This window comes from Protopterus annectens, chromosome 6.part0, assembly GCF_019279795.1.
Source record: "Protopterus annectens isolate FY-2018-M chromosome 6.part0, PAN1.0, whole genome shotgun sequence".
In the NCBI taxonomy this organism is placed as follows: Eukaryota; Metazoa; Chordata; order Ceratodontiformes; family Protopteridae; genus Protopterus; species Protopterus annectens.
Window position 1 is genome coordinate 80,594,244 of NC_056737.1, and position 23,039 is coordinate 80,617,282.

The 23,039-nt window shown below is 41.4% G+C and overlaps 1 protein-coding gene and 2 pseudogenes across 1 annotated transcript in view; 1 reads left to right on the forward strand and 2 right to left on the reverse strand.

The window, feature by feature from the left end:
* The window catches only part of TTLL5 (tubulin tyrosine ligase like 5), a gene marked incomplete in the record, with an annotated part of 5,893,562 nt that overhangs the window by 287,979 nt on the left and 5,582,544 nt on the right, over positions 1-23,039 (forward strand).
* On the reverse strand, positions 12,108-12,260 carry LOC122805054 (annotated as a pseudogene).
* LOC122805061 lies at positions 12,376-12,528 on the reverse strand (annotated as a pseudogene).

Below are 23,039 nucleotides of genomic sequence, written 5' to 3' on the forward strand. Positions count from 1 at the left end.
GAGGTATTAGAAATATTTCAGAAATTCTCTGAAAGTCTCTATAAAGCCGAGAAATATGAAAATCAAGAAAGGATACAGAATGGAAATGTTTATGGAAGAATTAAATATGTCAAGATTAGAGGCAGATGAGGCTCCATTACTAACAGTTAGGACAGGAGGAGATGTGATAAAAATTGTGATGTATAACCTATCTGGAGGAAAGTCCCCAGGAATAGATGGTATTCCTATGGAAGACTGGAACCTTGGAGGAAAAAACTGATAAAGATATAGACTGTTTTGTTTAACATGATCTTAGGAGGAGCAGTACCACCTATCTGGAAAAAAGCAGTGGTAGCTGTAGTACCTAAAGAGGGTAAGGATCCATCAGATCCAGCTTCATACATGCCCCTTTCAATACTATACCATGATTATAAAGTGTTCATGTCTATAATGGCTAAAAGAATGGCAAAAGTAATGCCAAAACTGATAGATATGGATCAGTGTGGTTTTGTGGAGGGGAGGCAAACATTTGACATCATTCACAGAACGATGATCCAGAGGAAGCAGAATGTAAGAAAATACCATTGTTGTTGATGGGTCTTGAAGCAGAGAAAGTATTTGAAAGACGTGATGAGCAGAAAGTGGAAGCATTTGCATTTCCTGAAAAAATTGCAAGATTGGTTAGGAGAATATATGAGGGATCGGAGGCGAAAATGAAAGTGGGTGGGGTTTCCACTGATAATTTCTGCTTGAGCAGAGGAACCAAGCATGGGTATCCTCTTTCCCCTTTATTGTTTGCATTATATTTAGAACCATTGGTAGGCAATGAAAACAAGGGACTCAGAAATTCAAGAATATAATTGGTATGGTAGTCGAGAAATTCTATTTACAGATGATATTTTGAACCTGACAAAACCAGAAAAAGATGTTAGTGTTTTGGAACACTTTGAGATAGTTTCAGATATTTTTGGGATAAAAATGAATGAAACTAAAACAAAGGCAGTAGTGGTCAATTATGTACCCACAGATGAACTGATTCAGGAATACCCGTATTTATGGGGACATGATAAAATTTATTATTTAGGAGTATGGATTCAAAATGATTCTAGTGTGACAGCTAATGATATGCGGGAAGAGACTAAACAAAAGATAATTAAAAAAAACTGAGAGAATGGAAGCTTTGTTATATGGATATGCATGGTAAGGTACAAGCAGTTAAAATGTTTTAGTCCTATACACAGGTCAGGCATATTTTTATCAGCCAGAGAAGTTGTGGGTAGCAGTTAATAAAGAGCTAAAGGACTTTATTTTGAAGGGGAAGATGGCAAGAGTAAGTGGGATAAGCTGATTCTTCTGGTAGAGCAGAGTGGATTGGGATTGCCCAATTTGAAGGGGTATTGCAGAACTACACAGTTAAGACTTGTATACATAGCACAAGCAGAAAACTATAATTGATAGTGGAAAGGGATGATGATGAAACATGGGGGAAGATCACGAAACGAGAGACTGGAATTTTGGATGCTGGCCTTTAAAGAGAATAACAATAATCATGCGGAATATTATATCCATAGAACAGCAGAAAGTATGCTAAGAACTAAACCAACACAGGACTGGAGAAAAGAGATTCTGCTGATAGGGATGACAGCAGTTAGCGATACAGACAATGGGCAAGAGGGGGACGGAATTGTTTGGAGAAATCTGGCAAAGGAACCAAGGTATTGAGAGCAAATAACTAGACAGGGAAAGATAATACAGTGGGAATATGCCAAGAATTTATTTGGACTGTAGGTTAGAGATTGCCTTCCCTATCAGTGATTGATATCAGAGTATAGGCAAAGAGAAAGAAATAGGGAGGTCCTAAATGAACGACCAGCACTGGTAGAGGTTTTAATAGAATCTAGAACAGAATCTGCCATTAAAATAAGGAATAATTAGTAGAGCATATAAAATATTGCATGGTAAGTATAATCAGATGAAAGAATTTTTCCTCAGTGATGGAAGCCGACTCATTATGCATATTTCCTCAGGCAAACATTAAGTGTTGGAGGTGTGAATGGGAAGAAAGAGGTAATTGGGAACATATTTTCTGGGGTGTGGTGAGTTGGCAGACTTCAAGGATTCCCTGCTGGATACACTGTCAGAGATGCTGGGTGGGCAGTTTGGTCTGATGAGGGAGATGATTCTTCTGAGATATGATACAGAATTGGAATTGTCTAGACATGGTAAGGCCTTGCTGTGTCTAGTAATGGTGGCTGCCAAAAAAGCAATTACTAGAAAATGGAAATCAAAATCTAAACCAACTATACTGTAAGCAGTGAATACAGTAACAGTGATAAAACAACTGGAATTGAGATATTTACAAAACGGTAAGAGCAAACTACATAGGAAAAAATGTGAATTGCAGGAACAATGCATACAAGGGAGAAATTAGGTCTAAAAGGTGGCAGGACTTAAATTAGCTATGTAATGTTTGAATGAGAATGATTAGGTAGATTATAAGTGATGTGTAATGTTTGCAACTCGGAGTGTCAGAATGGTTTGTTATGTAAAATACTTGTGACTAGGATTGTGTCTGTGGTTTGTTTTCAGTTATATAAATGTATGATTGCCTATGTAGTAAGTGATGATCTAGTGAAGATGTTTCTTGTTTAAAAAAAGGCAGGAATTCAATAATTTATGTAATATTGGTTAGCTTGTATGATATATAGCAGTATATCTGAAGTATAATGTTTATGTTAATGTAGTTTGATTATTTTTGTACAAATGTAAATTTGCCTGTATCAGAAGTGATAATTCAATAAATTTTTTTTTTTTTTTTTTTTTTTTTTTTAAGTCCAGTATTTCCAATTTTTCTTGTAAAGCCATGTTTCACAAATGTGATTGATGCTTTATAGTTTCATATTTTTGTCATTAATGTTGCTGGTCTTCATCTTCATGTTTATCTCCACTCCCAGCTCTAGACTCTGGTTCAAGTCCAAGTTACTCCACATTCTTCTATCCAGCTCCTAGGCTTTTTTCTGTCTCAAGCTTTTTCGTTTGGAGCACTGGAAAGTTTTCACTGGCAAACTCTCTCTTTAAGCTTTATTATCATAAGAATGAGAAGCAGAACCCCTTCTTGTTTCATGGCTCACTTTTTGTTGGACAAACTTTTATTTCCTCCTTTGCATATTCTACAGCAAAAAAAAAAAAAAAAAAAAAAAAAAAACACCTCTGATCCTCTAGGAAAAAATATTCTGACGGCCGCTGGGTACAGCAGTGAAACTCGCACATGCATCTCAATATTCCCTGATTGCTGGATAAATTTGCTTCTCTTCTGCCTGTTGTACAGTGAAAGATTATTTTCCACGAGCACTCTGCCTCCAGTTTTTGATAGTTTGCCATTTTCCACAGTTTTGTCAGTATCTATTCTTTCTGCTGGTATGGTTGCATCTTTGCTATTACATGTCAGTCTCATGGCCAGGTTTGGAGCATACACACAATGTGCCCTTTCAGTTAACAAATCCTACTGTGGAATGTCAGTCTCGTTACTTACTTGTGCTTTCATAAAATTCATATAGTCTACTCCTTCCAGTTTCTCTGGTACAGCAGGAAATCTCAGGATGTAATGTGATCCTGTCTCGCCTACATTCTCTACAGATGGGTTCGGAGCTGATCCTCGGCTCCGACTCGGCACGCTATACAATAGAACAAAGTCTCTTATTGGCTGAGTTACCTCATATCCCAGGATGCACCACTACTGCTTCCCCAGATCTCATTTGCCGCTTCTACAGCATAGACGTGGTCTCGGACTTGGCTGAGCTAAGTGCCTCTTAGTGATTATTTTCTGTCAGAAATTTCGCTAAAACTTACCCAAAAGCTGTTTTAACAGCTACTTATTGTTGTGTGATTGTGTATTTTAAAAATTTTGTGGTAAAAGTGTATTTTTTTTTAAGGTAAAGGATCCCGTTTAAGTTAGAGGGGCCTTGCCCTAGCCCACGCGCCTTACTTAGAGCTGTTTAACAGCTACTTATTGTGTGACTGTGTAGTTCAATTTTGAGGTAAAATTGTATTATTTTTTGGTGGCAAGTGATCCTGATTAAGTTAGAGGGACCTTGCCCTAGCCTACGTGTTTAGTTTTTTCTCTTTAAAGTTCAGTTGAAGTAGATAGCCATGTCGAAGGAACATAGGCCATCAGGATTTAAAAAATGTTCAAAATGCAATTATAAAATGTCCATTACGGACGACCATTCTTTATGTGTATACTGTTTGGGGCCGAAGCACCTCCAGGAATCCTGTAGCGTTTGCCACGCTTTTTCCTCTCGCGTGCTCCAAGAGAGGAAAAATAAGTTGATTTTGAAAGGGCTTATTACCCCTTCCTTTGAGGAAGCCATATCTTCTTCTTCTTCCCCGTCAAGGAAGAAAAAATCTTCGGCTCCGACCAGCCCGTCGGATCCGGCAGCAAAAAAGTCAAGGCAGGCTTCTCCGTCGGCTCCACGGACATCGGAGCCGAGGGCGGAACAGTCTGCCTCGATGTCTCCAGCCTCGACTCCTCTGCCTTCGGAGCCAAGAGCTCGGGCGTCGAGAGGCGAGTCATCTCCATCGGCTCCACTGCCTTCGGAGCCGATGAAGGTTGCCTGCTCAGACTCTTCCCCTTCGGTGCCGAAGTCCACATCGGCTCCGAGGGAAATTGAAGTGGTAGTGGAATCTCCCTCGGCGCCGATACTTCTCAAAACCATTCGGAGCCGGTCCCCCAGTCTTTCGGAGCCGGCGGAGAAGTCTACTCGGACCCGGTCGGTCTCTTCTCGGTCGTCGAGGATGTCTGATTCGGATGTAGACAGGGTGCTTCAAAGGCTTTTTCAGTCTCCGGTCTTTCAAAAGTTGGTCTCTGCTCCAGCCCAGTCGGCTCCGGAGCCGGTTTCCCACCCTGCCATCTCGGTTCCTCCTCCAACAGCTTCGGCGCCGTTGGAGTCGGTGTTGGTGGAGCCGGTGGAGGTTGTCGGGTCGGTTCCGACCCTAACTCCAACCCCGCCCTTCGGGTCGGTGTTCGGTACGCGGACCTCCTCTTGTCGGCCCCAGTGGTACGCTTCGGGACCGATCCTTTCGGTTCCGAGCCTCCCTCTCGGTGCGTCGGCAGCGGGAGTTCCGACTGCTGTTGTGGCCTTGGGGGTTGAACCTTCCCAGGACTCTGGGGGTCCCGCCTTCAAGGCCATGAGGAGTGCCTTGGCCAGATCCTCTCTGGCCACTTCTACCATCTCACCACCACCTTCCCTTGGCATGGAGACTGGTTCCTTTGCAATCCCCCTGTCTCACGACAGCGGAGCCCTTGGGCCTGAGGTTACCCCCATCGGGGGTACCCTTCTTCCTGGAGGTCCCTCCGAAACATCTTCGGAGGAACCCCCGAGGAAGAGACAGTGCAAGAGGAAGCACGTCGACTCCCCTGATGAGTCTCTCACCTCAGATACTGACCTCGATGATGCGGAAGGGTCCCCCAAGTCGTCCTTGGATGATGTATCCTTTGCGGACATCTTGGAAATCCTTAAGCAACGAGGCGACTGGCAGTCCAAACCCCCTTCTGCTGAGGAGTCTGTGTTCCTCAAGGCCTTCGGGGCTCAGCCCTCCGCATCCTGGGTGTCTCCGCCCTTCGATGAGCTCCTGGATTTGATCTCTCGAAGGGTGTGGGAACACCCGGACTCTGTTGAACCGGTGCCAGCTCGCCCCAATAAATTCCTTTCGGCACCCCCTGATAAGGACTTTCTTTCCAAAGGTGTGGCTGTAGATGCCTTGGTGGTGGCATCTGCCACCCAACAAGATGTGGCAGAGGCTTCAACGTCCGTCCATCCTCCTAATAAGGAGTCTAGGAGCATGGATCGGTACGGGAAGCGCACCCTTGCTTCAGCAACCTTTACATTAAGGTCTCTGAATTACTTGACGCATTTTACGAGACTGCAGAGGGATCTGGTCAAGGAGCTTTCGGATACCCTCTCCGGTAACTTACCTGAGCAGTTAGCCCAGACGGTTAACTCCCAGTTGGCTACCCTGTCCTCCCTATCCAACTCGTCCATGAGGCTCATTTCGTATGCAGCCGAAGGAGCGAGTAGAGTGGTGGGCACAGGTGTTGCTCAACGAAGACAAGCCTGGCTATGCCTGTGTCACTTTGCAGAGGCCTTTAAGTCTTCCTTTGCCGACGCCCCCTTCGATGGGTCTTCCCTGTTTGGACCCAAGGTAAAGGACACTTTGACTCGCTGCGAACAGGAGGGTAAGACTTTAACTGCCGTAGGGGCCCGGTTTTCCACTCCCTTCAGACCTTATCCCAAGGCTCGAAGAGGAGGGAAAATGTGGTTCCGTAAGTCTCAAAAGTCTTACTCATCACAGCGGAGCGATTCTCCTTCTAGAGGCAGAGGAAGGGGAAATTTTTCAGGGAGACGCCGTCCCAGAGGCGGCGGAGGCCCCCGCAACACTGGAGACCGCGAGTCCTTTTGTGGCTCCTCCTCCTTCCAGCATCCCTGAAGGAGTGCCCGACTGTGCAGCTCCGGAGCCAGTCGGGGGTCGTTTTTCGAGGCACCTAAAGGCCTGGGAAAGTATCACTCAGGACCAATGGGTGCTCCGAATCATCGCCGGAGGTTACACCATTCCCTTCTCTCAACCCCCCCCACCATCCCAAAGAATCCCGGACCCGCCACCCAGTCAACGGGATCTGGCAGCCATCGAAATTTCAAAGCTGCTTCAAAAAGGAGTCATCCAACCTGTCCCCGCAGATCAGGCCGGATCAGAGACTTACTCAAGATTCTTTCTGGTACCAAAAAAGACCGGGGACTTGAGGCCCATTTTGGATCTCAGCAGGTTAAACCGATCAGTGAAAAAGTCCAAATTCCGGATGGTCACCTTGCAAACCATTCTCCCGCTTTTGGAGAAGGGTGTTTGGATGTGCTCCATAGATCTCAAAGACGCCTATTATCACCTTCTGATAGATCAGGCGTCAAGGAGACACTTGCGCTTCAGCCTAGGAGACAGTCATTTCCAGTTCTGTGCACTGCCCTTTGGTCTCACCACAGCCCCCAGGGTGTTCACCAAATGTTTGGCAGTGGTGACTGCTCACCTGAGAAGTCTAGGATTCCAAGTGTTTCCATGCCTAGACGACTGGCTCCTAACTGCCACCTCAAGGCATCTACTCTTAAAAAGTCTAGCAGCCACTATCTCCCTAGGCAACTCCTTAGGAATCACCTTCAATTGGACAAAATCCGTATTGCTGCCATCACAGCGTATTCTGTTTATTGGTGCAGAAATAGACTCAAGGCAGATGCGAGTCTATCTTCCTGCGGAAAGGGTAGCAACATTGCAGTCTCAGGTTCGGGCGTTACTTCTCAGACGCCGCGCTCCAGCGAGAATGGTCCTGCAGCTGTTAGGTTCCATGTCAGCCACCATTCTTCTCGTCCCCTTGGCAAGGTTGCATATGAGGATACTCCAGTGGCTCCTCTCAGTCCAGTGGTCTTATCAAGACCTCCCCCTCAGTCACCACATATTGATCACAGAGACGTGCAAACAGGATCTTCGTTGGTGGCTTCTTTCCTCCAACCTGGATCAGGGGCGACCCTTCGTTCCCCCATCCCCCTTGGCCACGTTGACTACGGATGCCTCCCAGACAGGGTGTGGGGGACATTATCTGGACAGGTCGGTCCAAGGCACGTGGCACTCCGACGAGAATCTTCTCCACATCAATATCCTGGAAATGAGGGCGGTGCTTTTAACATTGCAAGCACTGCACGGCCACCTCCCCCAGGGGACGATTGCCATTCAGTTCGACAACATGTCGGTAGTCTGGTACTTGAACAAGCAAGGAGGGACCAGGTCTTACCCCCTTTGCAGAGAGGCCATGAAGGTATGGAATTGGGCGATTGCTACCAAACGTTTTCTAGTGGCGACACACATTCCGGGGACATCCAGTGTGATAGCCGACAGACTGAGCAGGACTATTCTCTCCCCTCATGAATGGTCCTTGAACGACAGAGTGGTATCACAGATTTTCACGAGATGGGGAGTTCCATGTTGCGATCTGTTCGCAACTCCCCTCAATGCAAAATGCCAGCAGTTCTTCTCTCTCACCCCAGTTCCGGGGGAGATCCCCAAGGATGCTCTGGTCCAAACTTGGCCCCCCGGTCTGCTATACGCCTTTCCACCGGTTCCCCTTCTCCCCAAGGTGATTCAGAAGGCGATTCGCTTGGAAAGCAAAATGATTCTAATCGCCCCATACTGGCCTCGTCAAGTCTGGTTCCCCTTTCTTCACAAGTATGCATTGGAGGGTCCTTGGTTCCTGGACCACGTTCCGGACCTCTTGACACATCAGTCAGGACAGCTCCATCAATCCCTCCAGTCATTGAAGCTAGCAGCTTGGCTACTCCTCTTCCGACCATAGTTAGGAGCCATTCTTTCGACCCTGAAGTCATGCATATTTTGTCCTCGGCCCACAAGACTTTTACTAAAAAGATGTATAGTAGTAAATGGAAGAGGTTTGCTATTTGGGCCCAACTCCGAGGATTAGACCCTATGACAGCCTCGGTGTCAGAGGTTCTGAAGTTTTTAACTTCCCTGTTCAACCAGGGTTGTAGAGTGTCTACCATCAAAGTTCAGTTGGCAGCTATTTCCAATTTTCACGAGAACGTAGAACCACCTTTAATGAGCAACAAGTTGTGCAAAGCTTTTATTAAGGGAGCTTGGCTTCTACGGCCCCCTGTATCTCATCCCGCACCACCGTGGGACCTTAGCGTAGTGTTAGGTGCATTAACTGCACCTCCCTTTGAGCCGGCAGCAACCTGTGACTTAAAATTTCTTTCGTGGAAAACTGCCCTTCTAGTTGCTATTACATCAGCCAGGCGAGTTTCAGAACTTCAAGCCTAATGTGTCAAACCACCATACCTGGTATTTCACAAAGATAGAGTATCTCTTAGACCAAACCCATACCAAAGGTTTGTTCTAACTTTTGTTTGCAACAATCACTGGAATTACCAGTCTTTTTCCCTAAGTATTCAAACAGAGCTGAGTATACCTTTCACAGCTTAGATGTGCACAGACAGTTACGTTTCTATTTGGATAGGACACACCAAGCACGAAAATCAGATCAACTGTTCGTGTCCTTTTCGGACAGTAAATTGGGCAAAGCTGTCACGAAAGTCACTATTGCCAAGTGGATCAGAGACTGTATCAGTCATATTTATCGCATTTCAAATAAGGAGCTTGCAGTTCCAGTGAAAGCTCATTCTACCAGGGCTATGGCCACTTCGGCAGCCTTTCATTCCAAGCTCTCTATTAATGACATCTGTGCGGCTGCTACGTGGTCTTCTCTACACACCTTTATTTCTCACTACAAATTGGATGTGGCATCTAGGCGTCGAGCTTCCTTCGGTTCCACGGTTCTCCGGACCGTTTTCCAGTGAGCCACCCAGGAATTAGGTGTTAGGGACGCTGTCCCATCTGTAGAGAATGTAGGCGAGATAGGATCACATTACATCTTTTAGTTATGTACTTACCATAACTTTAGATGTATGGGATCCATCTCGCCTACATTCCTAATAACCCACCCTCCTTCCCCCTGCCTTGGAGGCCAGAAGAGACCGGACGGTCCGAATTCAGCTGTTTCCTCTCTTGAAAACACCGGGCAATGTTATAACAACAGTCTATGTGTGTGTGCATGTGTGCGGACAAACAAGATCTGGGGAAGCAGTAGTGGTGCCATCCTGGGATATGAGGTAACTCAGCCAATAAGAGACTTCGTTCTGTTGTATAGAGTGCCGAGTAGGAGCCGAGGATCGGCTCCGAACCCATCTGTAGAGAATGTAGGCGAGATGGATCCCATACATCTAAAGTTATGGTAAGTACATAACTAAAAGTTTTCCCTGTGTTGTGTCCTCTAATTCTACCATTTTCTGAAACATCTCTAATGGAGCAGTTTCATACTCAGCCAGCCTTTTCTTGATTTTGATCTCTGATTTTTACAGTTTTATCAGTTCAATTGAATCTCTGGTAAACAATTCCTGCATTTTTTCCAAACTTTTGAGTTGATAAACTCCTTCAGTATTTTGCTTATTTTAATCAGCTCTGAGAACATTTGATTTATTTTTTTCCTTTTGTTTACTGGAAGCCACATCTTGCACCAAAGCTGGAGCTTGCACCACTTTTTGTTGAACAGATGCAAGATTCTTCATGCTGTTCAAGTTTTTTCTTTGCTGGCATCCAGGCAGTGTATTTAATAGCTAGTAACTTAATTTAGTAAAAGTTGCAGAGTTTCTGGCCTTCATCTCTCAGTTTCTTTTTTTCACAGTGAGAGAGCTGAAAACAAGCTGTTAATCGGTGAACAAGCATCTTAGAAGTCAGGAATCCATTAGATATTAAGTTTAGATTTAAAAAAATGCAACTTGTCTTTTTGTTTCAAGGGAAGTGGGATAGCATTCCAGAGTTGAGACCTAGAGCATAGAGTGTGTGTTTGATTGATTAGTAGGAGGTACTTGCTAGAACATACATCTCTAGCTGGTGAATGTTGCTGAAAGATATTCCTTAGAAAGGTACAGTCTTTTTGTTTGTATATGAGATAATGGGTGGTGAATAGTTCAGAGTGTGCTAGGCTTAAGTACTGTGCTAGTTCAAACCAATGTACTTGTTTAGAATCTGGGCAGTCATCCACCCTGTATGAATGGTTGGGAGTGAATTGTGCTACTTTATTGCAACATGCCTATAACTTTGCTTTTTGGATGGCTTACAGATTAATAAGTATTGGAGGTGAATATGTGAGTGATGGAAGGGGATAGGATAATGTGATGTTTTTTCTAGATGTGTCTGTGAGATAGAGCTTGGCCCTTATAAAGGAAATTGAGTTTTTAGTGTGTTTTGTTATGACTATTAGTATGTGTTTCAGGATATTGGTTTTAGTAGTGGTCTTTCTCTTCTTCATGTTAAGGTGCAAACCCATTTTCAGAACTATGTTTTGTAATCTTGGTAAGCCGGTATTTCCTTTTGTCTTCACCTTCAGCCAAGAGTATAGTATTGGCAGCATAAATAAGGTTGTTGTTAATTTTTCCTTTAGTTTTAACGGTTTTATTTGTTTAATGTAGTCTTGGTTCTTTGAAAGTATACTAAGTTCTTAACCATTGTTTCTCCTTATTTTGTTTGAAATGTTACTTCTTGGTCAGTGTTATAATTCTGATGAGAACTGTCAGGTGGTCTTCATATGTTCATACGTGTATACTAGGCTAATGGCCATTGATGCCTGTATAATCCTGATTATACAAACCAACCCAGTTATGTCCCTGTGTAAGATCAGAATTTATTAAGAGGGGGTATGTTAGGAAGCTTCTAGAGAATATGGGGGTTATGCTAGTTTGGCCATTAATGTCTGCCTCTGTCTATCGGAGACATGGGGACAGACCTGGGGTGAATTTCCAATTTAACTTCCCATTGGTCAAGGTTGCACTTAAATGGGGTTTGGGATGGACTCTGCTTCAAATGGATGGAGACCCTGTTCCAGAGCATGGGGATCCTCTGAAACATATATGTCTCACCAACATGTCCTGTTTGTGTCACAATCAAAATTTAAATCCTTGGATCTAGTGGGTGTAGTGCTGTTCATTTTACAGATGTGCAAACGTTTCATCAAAGCTGGATCCAAGGATGCCTTGTATGCCAGGCATAGATCGCGTCTCAGTAACTGCAGGAGACCAAGTACAGAGGTAGGGCTTTAGGCTGATCCTTACAGAACAGTGTGTTTATACCCTGTATTTCCCTTGTAGTGAACCTTTGTGGGCATTCCAGTTGCTGCATATGTCTGGTCAATTGCATGCCAAAGGGGGCATTTTACTCAATGATGGATCTGATAAGGACCAAATAAAGTGGCACTATGACTTCCTTGGACTTTGTTGGCATGTCCTTACTTATAAGTTGGGTGACATAGGCTTTATACTAACGCTTTTTACTGTAACCTAGAATTTTTCAGGTAAATATATGTGTGTGTATGTGTATATGCATTTATATATATATATATATATATATATATATATATATATATATATATATATATAAAATATATAAAATATCTGTGTGTGTGTGTGTGTGTGTGTGTGTGTGTGTGTGTGTATGTATATTTATTTATTTTATTTATTTTATAGTATGGTAGTCCCCCACTACCAAAAATTATGCAGTTGAGTTTCCCACATTTGGGGAAATCACAGGGGTCAACCCAACCGAAATGTACAGTGGAAGAACCTTACCCAGGGGAAACCACCTTCTTGATTGTTGTATTCCCCCTGGCAGGTAAACATAAAAATGTGTGTATATATAATATATATATATATATATATATATATATATATATGTGTGTGTGTGTGTGTGTGTGTGTGTGTGTATGTATATGTATTTATTTTATTTATTTTATAGTATGGTAGTCCCCCACTACCAAAAATTATGCAGTTGAGTTTCCCACATTTGGGGAAATCACAGGGGTCAACCCAACCGAAATGTACAGTAGAAGAACCTCACCCAGGGGAAACCACCTTCTTGATTGTTGTATTACCCCTAGCAGGTAAACATAAAAATGTGTGTGTATATATATATATATATATATATATATATATATATATATAATGTGTAACTGTATAATGTTAAACTTCAGTGAAAAAAAAACAACAAAAGACGAATAAAAATGGCACCCCTCTGTGTATTGTAAGCTTTTGTTCCATTTATTGTGTAGGAACTTTATCAGAATGACTACAAATATGTAAGTCACAATATTAGTAGTACTCCAAACAGTAAATAATTAGTAATCCACCAATGAATGGTGAGTAAGCTTACATGACCACTTAATAGTAAACATATTCTAGTAATATGAGCTGAAAAGCTGGCTGAACTAAATACATATAAAATGAATATTCAATGACTAGAAATATCACTGCAATGAGAATGTCACTGCAGCCACTTTAAGGCACATTTCATATTAGTAGATTCATTTAAAACAGGGTGACAATCTGCCTTTAAATGCAACTGCCATTTCAACTCCAAAACCTGCAGGAGATTATCAGAATCCCCAAAGAAATCAGGAATCTGTTCTAGTACTAAAAACTGAAACTTTTCAAAGTTAATACAAGTAATGCTGTGTTTACCCAAAGCATTTGTTTTGTCTGTAGATCTAATGGCTGCATTGCGTTGTTTTATCCTGTCACTTAGTTTTCGTGTAGAGCTGTTGCACTTAAAACTTTTTTCTGAAATTAATAGAAACATTACAGTGTGTGAACATATAGGAGTTATTTGTTAAAATGTATTCACAACATACACATCTACCACAACTGAACATCCTGTTAGTGTTGCCCAGTTTAACAGATTCAGATAAAAGAAAAGCTTGGTCTTGTTTTTCAAAAAATTACTTAAGTCTTAGCCTTTTTGAAAGTGAACTTGGGAATTGTCCAAACTAATGATTTTAATGTACCACCAATTCTCTGATTGTTGTTAATTATTTCCCTAATGTATTTCATATCCCTGCTAGTAAGGAGAGAAAAACTTGGAGACTTGTTCGCTTCAGTAAGTTGTTTGGGAGAAATTGTAAAACCCCATTTTAAAATGGGTTTAAACTTTGTGTGTCTCACAGATTTTATTTCATTTCTACTGAAAATAAATTCAAAGGATAGTTTCTTTGCACAAACTTAAGTTAAAACAATCGCATTCAATTTCAAAGGTGTCATCATTGGGATGGTTTCTTTACATTATTTTGTTTTGAGTTGCACAAGTCTTTGTTTTATATATGTGTGTGTGTGTGTGTATATATATATATATATATATGCAGACACACACACACATATATCTATATATATATATATATATATATATGTGTGTGTGTGTGTGAGACATCCGCGGTGGTGCAGCGGTAGCGTTGTTGCCTCACAGCAAGAGGTTCTCACGTTTGATTCTCGGCTGGAGTGCCGGGGAGTGCCTTCTGTGTGGAGTCTGCATGTCCTCCCTGCGGTTGGGTGGGCATTCGAAGGACATGTGTAAATGGGCGTGCCTTCGTTGAAGGTTGAACGTTGAGCTGGCACATCAGCGTTCGTCAAAATCTACTGCCAATCATTAGCGGACCGGAGTTCCGCTGTGGCGACCCCTAACCAGGAAAAGCCGAAAGGCAACAACAACAACAACAACAACACACACACACACACACACACACACACACACACACACACACACACATATATATATATATATATATATATATATATATATATATATATATATATATATATATATATATATATATGTGTGTGTGTGTAACCCAGCCACTGGGGATGCACAAGCCTTTGCATTTCTTTGTGCCGGTCCCAAGCCCGGATAAATGGGGAGGGTTGCGTCAGGAAAGGCATCTGGCGTAAAACCTCTGCCAAATTACTGATGCGGAGAACATTTCATATTTCCATACTGGATCGGTCGAGGCCCGGCTTAACAACGACCACCACCAGTACTGTTAGCCAACAGTGTGCTGGCGGAAATTGGGCTACTGTTGGCCAAAGAAGAAGAGGAGGGGGTAGGCATGCCCGAAGGCAGGAAGGGAGAAGGAAGGTTAGGAGTGTAGTACTGAAGGTAGGAACTCTGAATGTTGGCAGTATGACTGGTATAGGGAGAGAGCTAGCTGATATGATGGAAACAAGGAAGGTTGATATATTGTGCGTGCAAGAGACCAGATGGGAGGGAAGTAAGGCCAAGTGTATAGGAGGCGGGTTCAAATTGTTCTATCATAGTGTGGATGGCAGAAGAAATGGGGTAGGGGTTATCCTAATGGAACAGTATGCCAAGAGTGTTTTGGAGGTGAAGAGAGTGATAGAGTGATGTTTATGAAGCTTGAAATTGATGGTGTAATGATGACTGTTGTTAGTGCATATGCTCCACAAGTTGGGTGTGCGATGGATGAGAAAGAAAAATTTTGGAGTGAGTTGGATGAAGTGGTGGTGAGTGTACCCAAGGGTGAGAGAATAGTGATTGGAGTGGACTTCAGTGGGCATGTTGGTGAAGTGAACAGAGGGGATGAGGAAGTGATGGGTAGGTATGGTGTTAAGGAGAGGAATGCAGAAGGTCAGATGATTGTGGATTTTGTGAAAAGGATGGACATGGCTGTGGTGAATACGTATTTTAGGAAGAGGGAGAAGCATAGGGTGATGTACAAGAGTGAGGAAGATGCACACAGGTGGATTATATCCTATGTAGGAGGGCCAGTCTGAAGGAGATTGGAGACTGTAAAGAGGTGACTGGGGAAAGTGTAGTTAAGCAGCATAGAATGCTGGTCTGTAGGATGACGTTGGTGATCAAGAAGAGGAGGAGGAGTGTGAATGCAGTGCCAAGGATTAAATGGTGGAAGTTAAAAAAGGGTGATTGTGAGGTGGAGTTCAGGTAAGAGTTAAGACAGGCACTGGGAGGCAATGAAGAGTTACGGAATAGCTGGGTAACTACAGCAGAGCTAGTAAGGGAGACTGCTAGGAAAGGTGCTTGGTGTGACATATGGACAGAGGAAGGAGGACAAGGAGACATAGTGGTGGAATGAGGAAGTACAGGAGAGTATACAGAGGAAGAGGCTGGCAAAGAAGAAGTGGGATTGTCAAAGAGATGAAGAAAGTAGACATGAGTATAAGGAGATGAGGTGCATGGCAAACAGAAAGGTGGCGAAGGCTAAGGATAAGGCATATGGAGAGTTGTATGAGAGATTGGACACTAAAGAGGGAGAAAAGGACCTGTACCGATTGGCTAGACAAAGGGACAGAGCTGGGAAAGATGTGCAGCAGGTAAGGGTGATAAAGGACAGTGAGGGAAACATACTCACAAGTGAGGAGTATGTGTTGAGTAGATGGAAAGAATACTTTGAAGGGCTGATGAATGAAGAGAATGAGCGAGAGAGAAGGTTGGATGATGTTTGGATAGTGAATCAGGAATTGAAGCAGATTAGCAAGGAGGAAGTAAGGACAGCTATGAAGAGGATGAGGAATGGAAAGGCTGTTGGCCCAGATGACATACCAGTGGAAGCATGGAGTTGCTTAGGAGAAATGGCAGTGGAATTTTTAACCAGATTGTTTAATGAAATTTTGGAAAGTCAGAGGATGCCTGAGGAGTGGAGAAAGTGTTTTGGTACCTATCTGTAAGAATAAGGGTGATGTGCAGAGCTGCAGTAACTACAGAGGGATAAAATTGATCAGTCACAGCTTGAAGTTATGGGAAAGAGTAGTGGAAGTTAGGTTAAGAAGGGAGGTGATGATTAGTGATCAGCAGTATGTTTTCATGCCAGGAAAGAGCACTACAGATGCAATATTTGCTCTGAGAGATTTGTTGTAGAAATACAGAGAAGGTCAGAAGGAGTTGCATTGCGTCTTTGTGGACTTGGAGAAAGTATATGACAGGGTGCCTAGAGAGGAGTTGTGGTATTATATGAGGAAGTCGGGAGTGGCAGAGAAGTATGTAAGAGTGGTACAGGATATGTACAAGGGTAGTGTGACGTTGGTGAGGACTGTGGTGGGAGTGACAGATACAGTTAAGGTAGAGGTGGGATTACATCAAGGATCAACTCTGAGCCCTTTTATTTGCACTGGTGATGGACAGGTTGACAGATGAGATTAGACAGGAGGCCCCGTGGACTATGATGTTTGCAGATGACATTGTGATATGTTGTGAGAGTAGGGACCAGGTTGAGGAGACCTTGGAGAGGTGGAGATATACTTTAGAGAGGAGAGGAATGAAGGTCAGCAGGGCTAAAACAGAATATATGCGTGTAAATGAGAGGGAGAGTAGAGGAATGATGAGGTTGCAGGGAGTAGAGTTGGTAAAGGTAGATGAGTTTTAAGTACTTGGGATCAACAGTTCAGAGTAATGGTGAGTGTGGAAGAGAGGTGAAGAAGAGAGTACAGGCAGGGTGGAATGGGTGGAGAAGTGTGTCAGGAGTGATTTGTGACAGACTGGTACCAGTAAGTGTGAAAGGGAAGGTCTACAAGAGGGTAGTGAGACCAGCTATGTTATATGGGTTGGAGACAGTGGCATTGACGAAAAGGCAAGATGTTAAGATTTGCACTGGTTGTGACTAGGATGGACAGGATTAGGAATCAGTATATTAGAGGGTCAGCTCAGGTTGGACAGTTTGGAGACAAAGCAAGAGAGGCGAGATTGTGTTGGTTTGGACATGTGCTGAGGAGGGATGCCAGGTATATTGGGAAAAGGATGCTAAGGATGCAGGTAAGAGGAAAAGAGGAAGGCCTAAGATAAGGTTTATGGATGTGGTGAGAGAGGACATGCAGGCGGTTGGTGTGAAAGAGCATGATGCAGAGGACAGGAAGAAATGGAAACAGATGATCTGCTGTGATGACCCCTAACGGGAACAGCCGAAAGAAGATGATGATGATGATGATATATATATATATATATATATATATATATATATATGTGTGTGTGTATATATACATATCAAATTGTAAACTCTAAGGCAAGTCGAGGAGCAGGAGTCTAGAAGTAAAAAATATAATTTACAAATGGTGAGCACTTTTTCAAACAATGATGTCGCATCCTTTTATACCCATTAAAATTCAAATGAACCAATCATTCATAGGCATCACCTTTAAAGGTACAGTGTGTTAAATATATATATATATATATATATATATATATATATATATATATATATGTATATATATATATGTAGATACAAATATTAAAACTTATATAACTTAAAAAATAGACAACATATCTTCCAAAAAATATATATAACAAAATATAAAAAAATTGTAAAAACATGTTAAACATTTAACACATCTATATTTATTTCCTAAATTTCTTACTTCTCAATTTGGCTGTAATGACTATATGGTCATTGAGCCCTTTACCTAAATGGGCTCCTAACCACACAATCCAAGTAAACTCTCTAGTTTCTGTTCTATTAGAAACATCCCCCAACCTAGCATCTTCATATACAAGCTGTAACACCCAAAATCTAAACTGATGTCTTACCCGATTTTCTATAGTGTGCTTAGCTAATGCACTATATGTATGTCCTCACCTATAACAATAGTTGTGGTCCCTAATGCATTCACGAAGATGTCTATTCATCTTTCCAATATGGAATGAAGAACAGACTATGCATTGTACTAAGTAGACAAGGTTCTTACTATTACAGTCAGCATTAACATCAAATCTATACACTCTGCTAGTATCTGGATGCCTAAATTCAGTGCTTTCTTGTATGAAAGTACAAAAATTACATCCACCACATCTGGTTGTTCCAACCCCTATATCAGTTCTCATTTCTTGTCTAATCCCCTTAGGGTAACACAACCTTTGTTTCAAGTTCCTAGTGTTCTTAAAGGTAATGTAGTTTTTATCTCCCATCACTTGAGTAATGTGTTCATCAGTGCATAATATTTTCCAGTTACGCTGTAGGATATTCCTGATCACCAAATTATCCCTAGTATAAGAAAAAAAAGGTATTTTATTCACTGTCCTAGTAGAATCATAGGTGGATCTAAAAGCTTCTGGAAAATATGGCTTAGCCCTCCCTTTTCTCATCATTTGGACTTCATGAGTAACCCTACTTACTACTCGTTCATCATACCCCCTATTAACAAAATCAACACTAATATTGTCAAACTCTTGATGTAGATGGCTATCCGTGTCAGTTAACCGAGAACAGTGCATGGGTTGTCCCTTTACAATGTTGGTGAAAATGTGTGTGAGATGCATACTAGTCCTTTGCTAATAGGAGGGATGATAACAATCCTTCACATACCTATCAGTATGTAAATGTCCTTCTCCATCAATACTAATAAAAATGTCCAAAAAATGTGTTTCAGTAGCGGAATATTCATCAGTAAATTTTAAAAACTCACAACTATGATTCATCTGATCAACAAAACTTAATAGCTCACGTTGACTTCCTGTCCAAAACATACAAAGATCATCAACAAGCCTTCTATATAACACCAAAATTGCTGCGCCAAAGGATATGAAATCAAATTATGTATCTCCCACTCTGCCATCACCATGTTGGCATAGCTATTGGCACAGGGAGTGCCCATAAGTACGCCCAACAACTGGTGATAGTAGCTCCCATTGAATAGGAATACATTGTTATACAAAATAATGTTAAGTAAATCACATAACAGATTTATATGACTTTCAGTATACTTACTTCATCGTGTTAGAAAATTTTTAACCATAGAAATCCCTATAGTATTAGGGATCACTGTAAACAGTGAGGTCACATCATAAGTGGCAATTAAACGACCTTTCATTACATCCTTTGAGTCATTCACAAACTTGTAAAACTCTTGTAGCATCTGTTTGGTGTCACGTAGAATAAAAGAGTGATGTTCTAGCACTGGTCTCAGTTGTTTCTCAGCATAAGTACTAATTTGTTCAGTAAGCCGTCCACTACTAGCCACTGTAGGTCTAAAAGGGGGTTTGTGAGAATCTTTATGAACTTTGGGGAGTCTTTGCAAAGTTGGTATTAGCGGTTTCTCCACTACAAAATAGCTCCTTGGTGATAATTCCACATGTTGCAAATTGTAATAGCGTGTTAGTCACCCTTATGGTAATATCCTGAATGTCAGACAAATTAATCTCATGATAGACATCATTGTCACTTAACATAGTACCAATGGACTTATAATAAAAAGCACTGTCCATAATAATCTGTCCCCCACTGTCCGCTGGTCTAATGACTATGCTAGTATCATTCTCTAATGTTTCCAGGGCTAATCTGTCAGGTGCAGTAAGATTATCAGATATCCACTTCTTAGCTCTATATTCATTATCAAAATAATTATAAAAATCAGCCTCACAAACCTTATAGAACATATCAAGGGTTGAGTTAAACTGAGGATTATATACACTAGGCTTTTTAAACACAAAATCTCTATTAAAATCAGCATTAACAGGTGCTGTATCATTATTAAACATTAATTTTAGTTGTATGTTATGCAATATCAGCTTAAAGTCAATCATAGTGTCCGCAATGTTAGAAGAAGTAGCAGGAATAAAGGACAGACTTTTATTCAAAACATTACGTTCAAAAGCAGAAATATAACTCTGTGAAATGTTCCAAACTAAGTAATTCTTCATTTCTCTCACATTGTTTTTATGGTGTTGCCGTTTTTCCAGTTCTCTGGTTTCCTCTTGTAACGTCCCCATTGTTCTGGAGACCATATCGATTGTTTCAGTTTCGATCTGATGGGTAGTGGTAAAAAAGGTTGTTGCAAGATCACCCCATCACTTTTATGTCGAACAGCTGGTTCATAACTGCTATTTACACCAGGACAGTTCCGTACAGCATCCTCTTTCACACCAGATGCATGTAAAGGTGGAAACCCGCCCTAAGCCAAAAGCGTTTCATATACAGAGATATTTAACTGACAGGCAGGAGGAGTAACCAATGCCGTACTTGAAGTGGATGCTCGATTAACATCAACACGTCCCACCTCATTAATACGTTCGATTACAGGAACACTATTATTGGCCCTGGATTGACTGTCATCCTTTGAAGAAGACTGAGATGTAGTCGTCGTCACCCTATATCGTACTTGAACTGGGTACAATGAATGTCCGGAGTCCCCATTATTCACTTCGGTTCTCCTCGGCCACATAAATACGTGACCCAGCTCAAAATCTTTGGTGTCTCACTCAATTTTCCTTTCTTTTTAACGAAATCAATTTCTGCTCATAGACCTTCACATTATCAAATGTACCAGTAAGATAGGAGTCAGCACATTCAGACCCCAACATATTACATACTTTTCCATAGCACAACTCAATGTCATTAATAAGATGTGCTTCAGTAGGTAGAAAATGTTCATTAAGTAAGCACATATACGAGTAGCTAGTTTCAAGGTTAATTTGTTTACATTTGGGTAACAACTCTGGTTGAGACTCATCATATGTGGGCATTGTGAGTCCCCTGAGACCACGGGGAATGATTTTAAGTGTGCCACAAGCTTCCAGGTGCTGTCACTGTAATTGTAACCTCTTTAGCTGATATAAGTTGTCTTTCCTTGAAACTTCACAGAGTCTCTGGGCATCATTGTTATTCAAAAATTCATCAGCTACATTCTTAATTGTAGTCTCAAATAACAAAGGGTTACTTCTCAGATGTAATACCTGATCCAAAGAACCTCTGAAAGTCCCTGCTGATGCTGTTACACTTCCAGTCCTGGTTCCGTTAGCAATATCCTCAGCCATGCCTGTTTGGTGACATAATAAGTAAAATGCACAGAAACAAAGAATCACCAATAAACAGCAAAAATAAGTCAAACTGTAAACTCTAAGGCATGTCGAGGAGCAGGAGTCAAGAAGTAAGAAATATAATCCAAGAATATTTATTGTACAAATGGTGAGCGCTTTCACAAATAAATTCCTTCATCAGATCAAATTCAAACAATGATGTCACATCCTTTTATACCCATTAAAATTCAAATGAACCAATCATTCATAGGCATCACCTTTAAAGCTACAATGTACTAAAAAAAATATATATATATATATATATATATATATATATATATATATATATATATAATAAATATATAATACATAATATATACAGATATTAAAACTTAACTTAAAAAATAGACAATATATCTTACAAAATATATAATATATATAACAAAATATAAAAAAATTGTAAAAACATATTAAACATTTTAATACATCCTAAATTTCCTACTTCTCAATTTGGCTGTAATGGCTATATGGTCATTGAGCCCTTTGCCATAATCAAAACTCCAAAAGATGTGGACATCCTACAGAAGGGCCTCGCTGAGACAGATGCCTGGTGTCAAAGCCATGGCCTCAAGCTCAATGCCAAAAAGTGCATTGTCATCCATTTTGGTAAAAACTCTGTACCCATGAACTACCACATAGGCGGTAGTCTGCTTAACACCGAAAGTGTGATAAGAGACCGTGGGACACAGGTGGACAGTAGTCTCTCCTTTGATAATCACATCGCCACAGTAGTCAGGAAATCCTTCTACGTGGCACACCTCATCACAAAAGGTTTCTCATCCAGGAAAAAAGAGGTTATTGTTCCCCTCTACTCGTCACTCATTAGACCCATTATAGAGTACAACTCCCCTTTTGGTATGTACCTTACAAGACATCTACAACAACTGGAAAAGCCACAGAAATACCTCACAAAGAGGATTACCAGCCAATATGATGCCCTACGCAGACCGTCTCAAAAAACTGCAGCTTTACTCTGTAGCATATCGCCTACTCAGAGGCAATCTCTGCCTAACACACAAAGCTATGTCAAACACAGAGCTTTTGGACATGCTCCACTTAAAGAAATCCCATTCCCTCCGAGCTACCTAGTGACCTAAACCTTGTCACCACAATAAACAGATCATGATGGAGGGATAGATTCCTGTCCCAGAGACTTCACATACTCTGGAACAAACTACCTATCTATATCAAACAAAGCTCCTCATTAGCACTCTTCAAGAAAAATCTTGATGATTGAATGGGAGATAGGAAATTCATCCCGGGGATCACTTCTGTGGATCTGCTCAACAGTGGCACAGGAAAATAATTTTCTTGGGTGGCGAAAGCCAGGGTACCTTTTGGCTAGGCTTATATACGCCCTAGGGCCAATAGCCTAGTACCTACCTGTGAACCTAAATGGGCTCTTAACCTCAGATCCAAGTAAGCTCTCTAGTTTCTGTGTTATTAGAAACATCCCCCAACCTAGCATCTTCATATACAGACTCTAACACTCTCTAAATCTAAACTGATGGCTAACCCCATTTTCTATAGTGTGCTTATATGTGTGTCCTCGCGTATAACAATAGTTGTGGTCTCTAATGCGTTCACGAAGACGTCTATTCATCTTTCCAATATAGAATGAAGAACAGACTAAGCACTGTGCTAAGTAGACAAGGTTCTTACTATTACAGTCAGCATTAACATCAGATCTATACACTCTGCTAGTATCCGGATGCCTAAATTCAGTGCCTTCTTATATTATATGTGTAATATATATATATATATATATATACATATATATATATATATATATATATATATATATACATATATATATA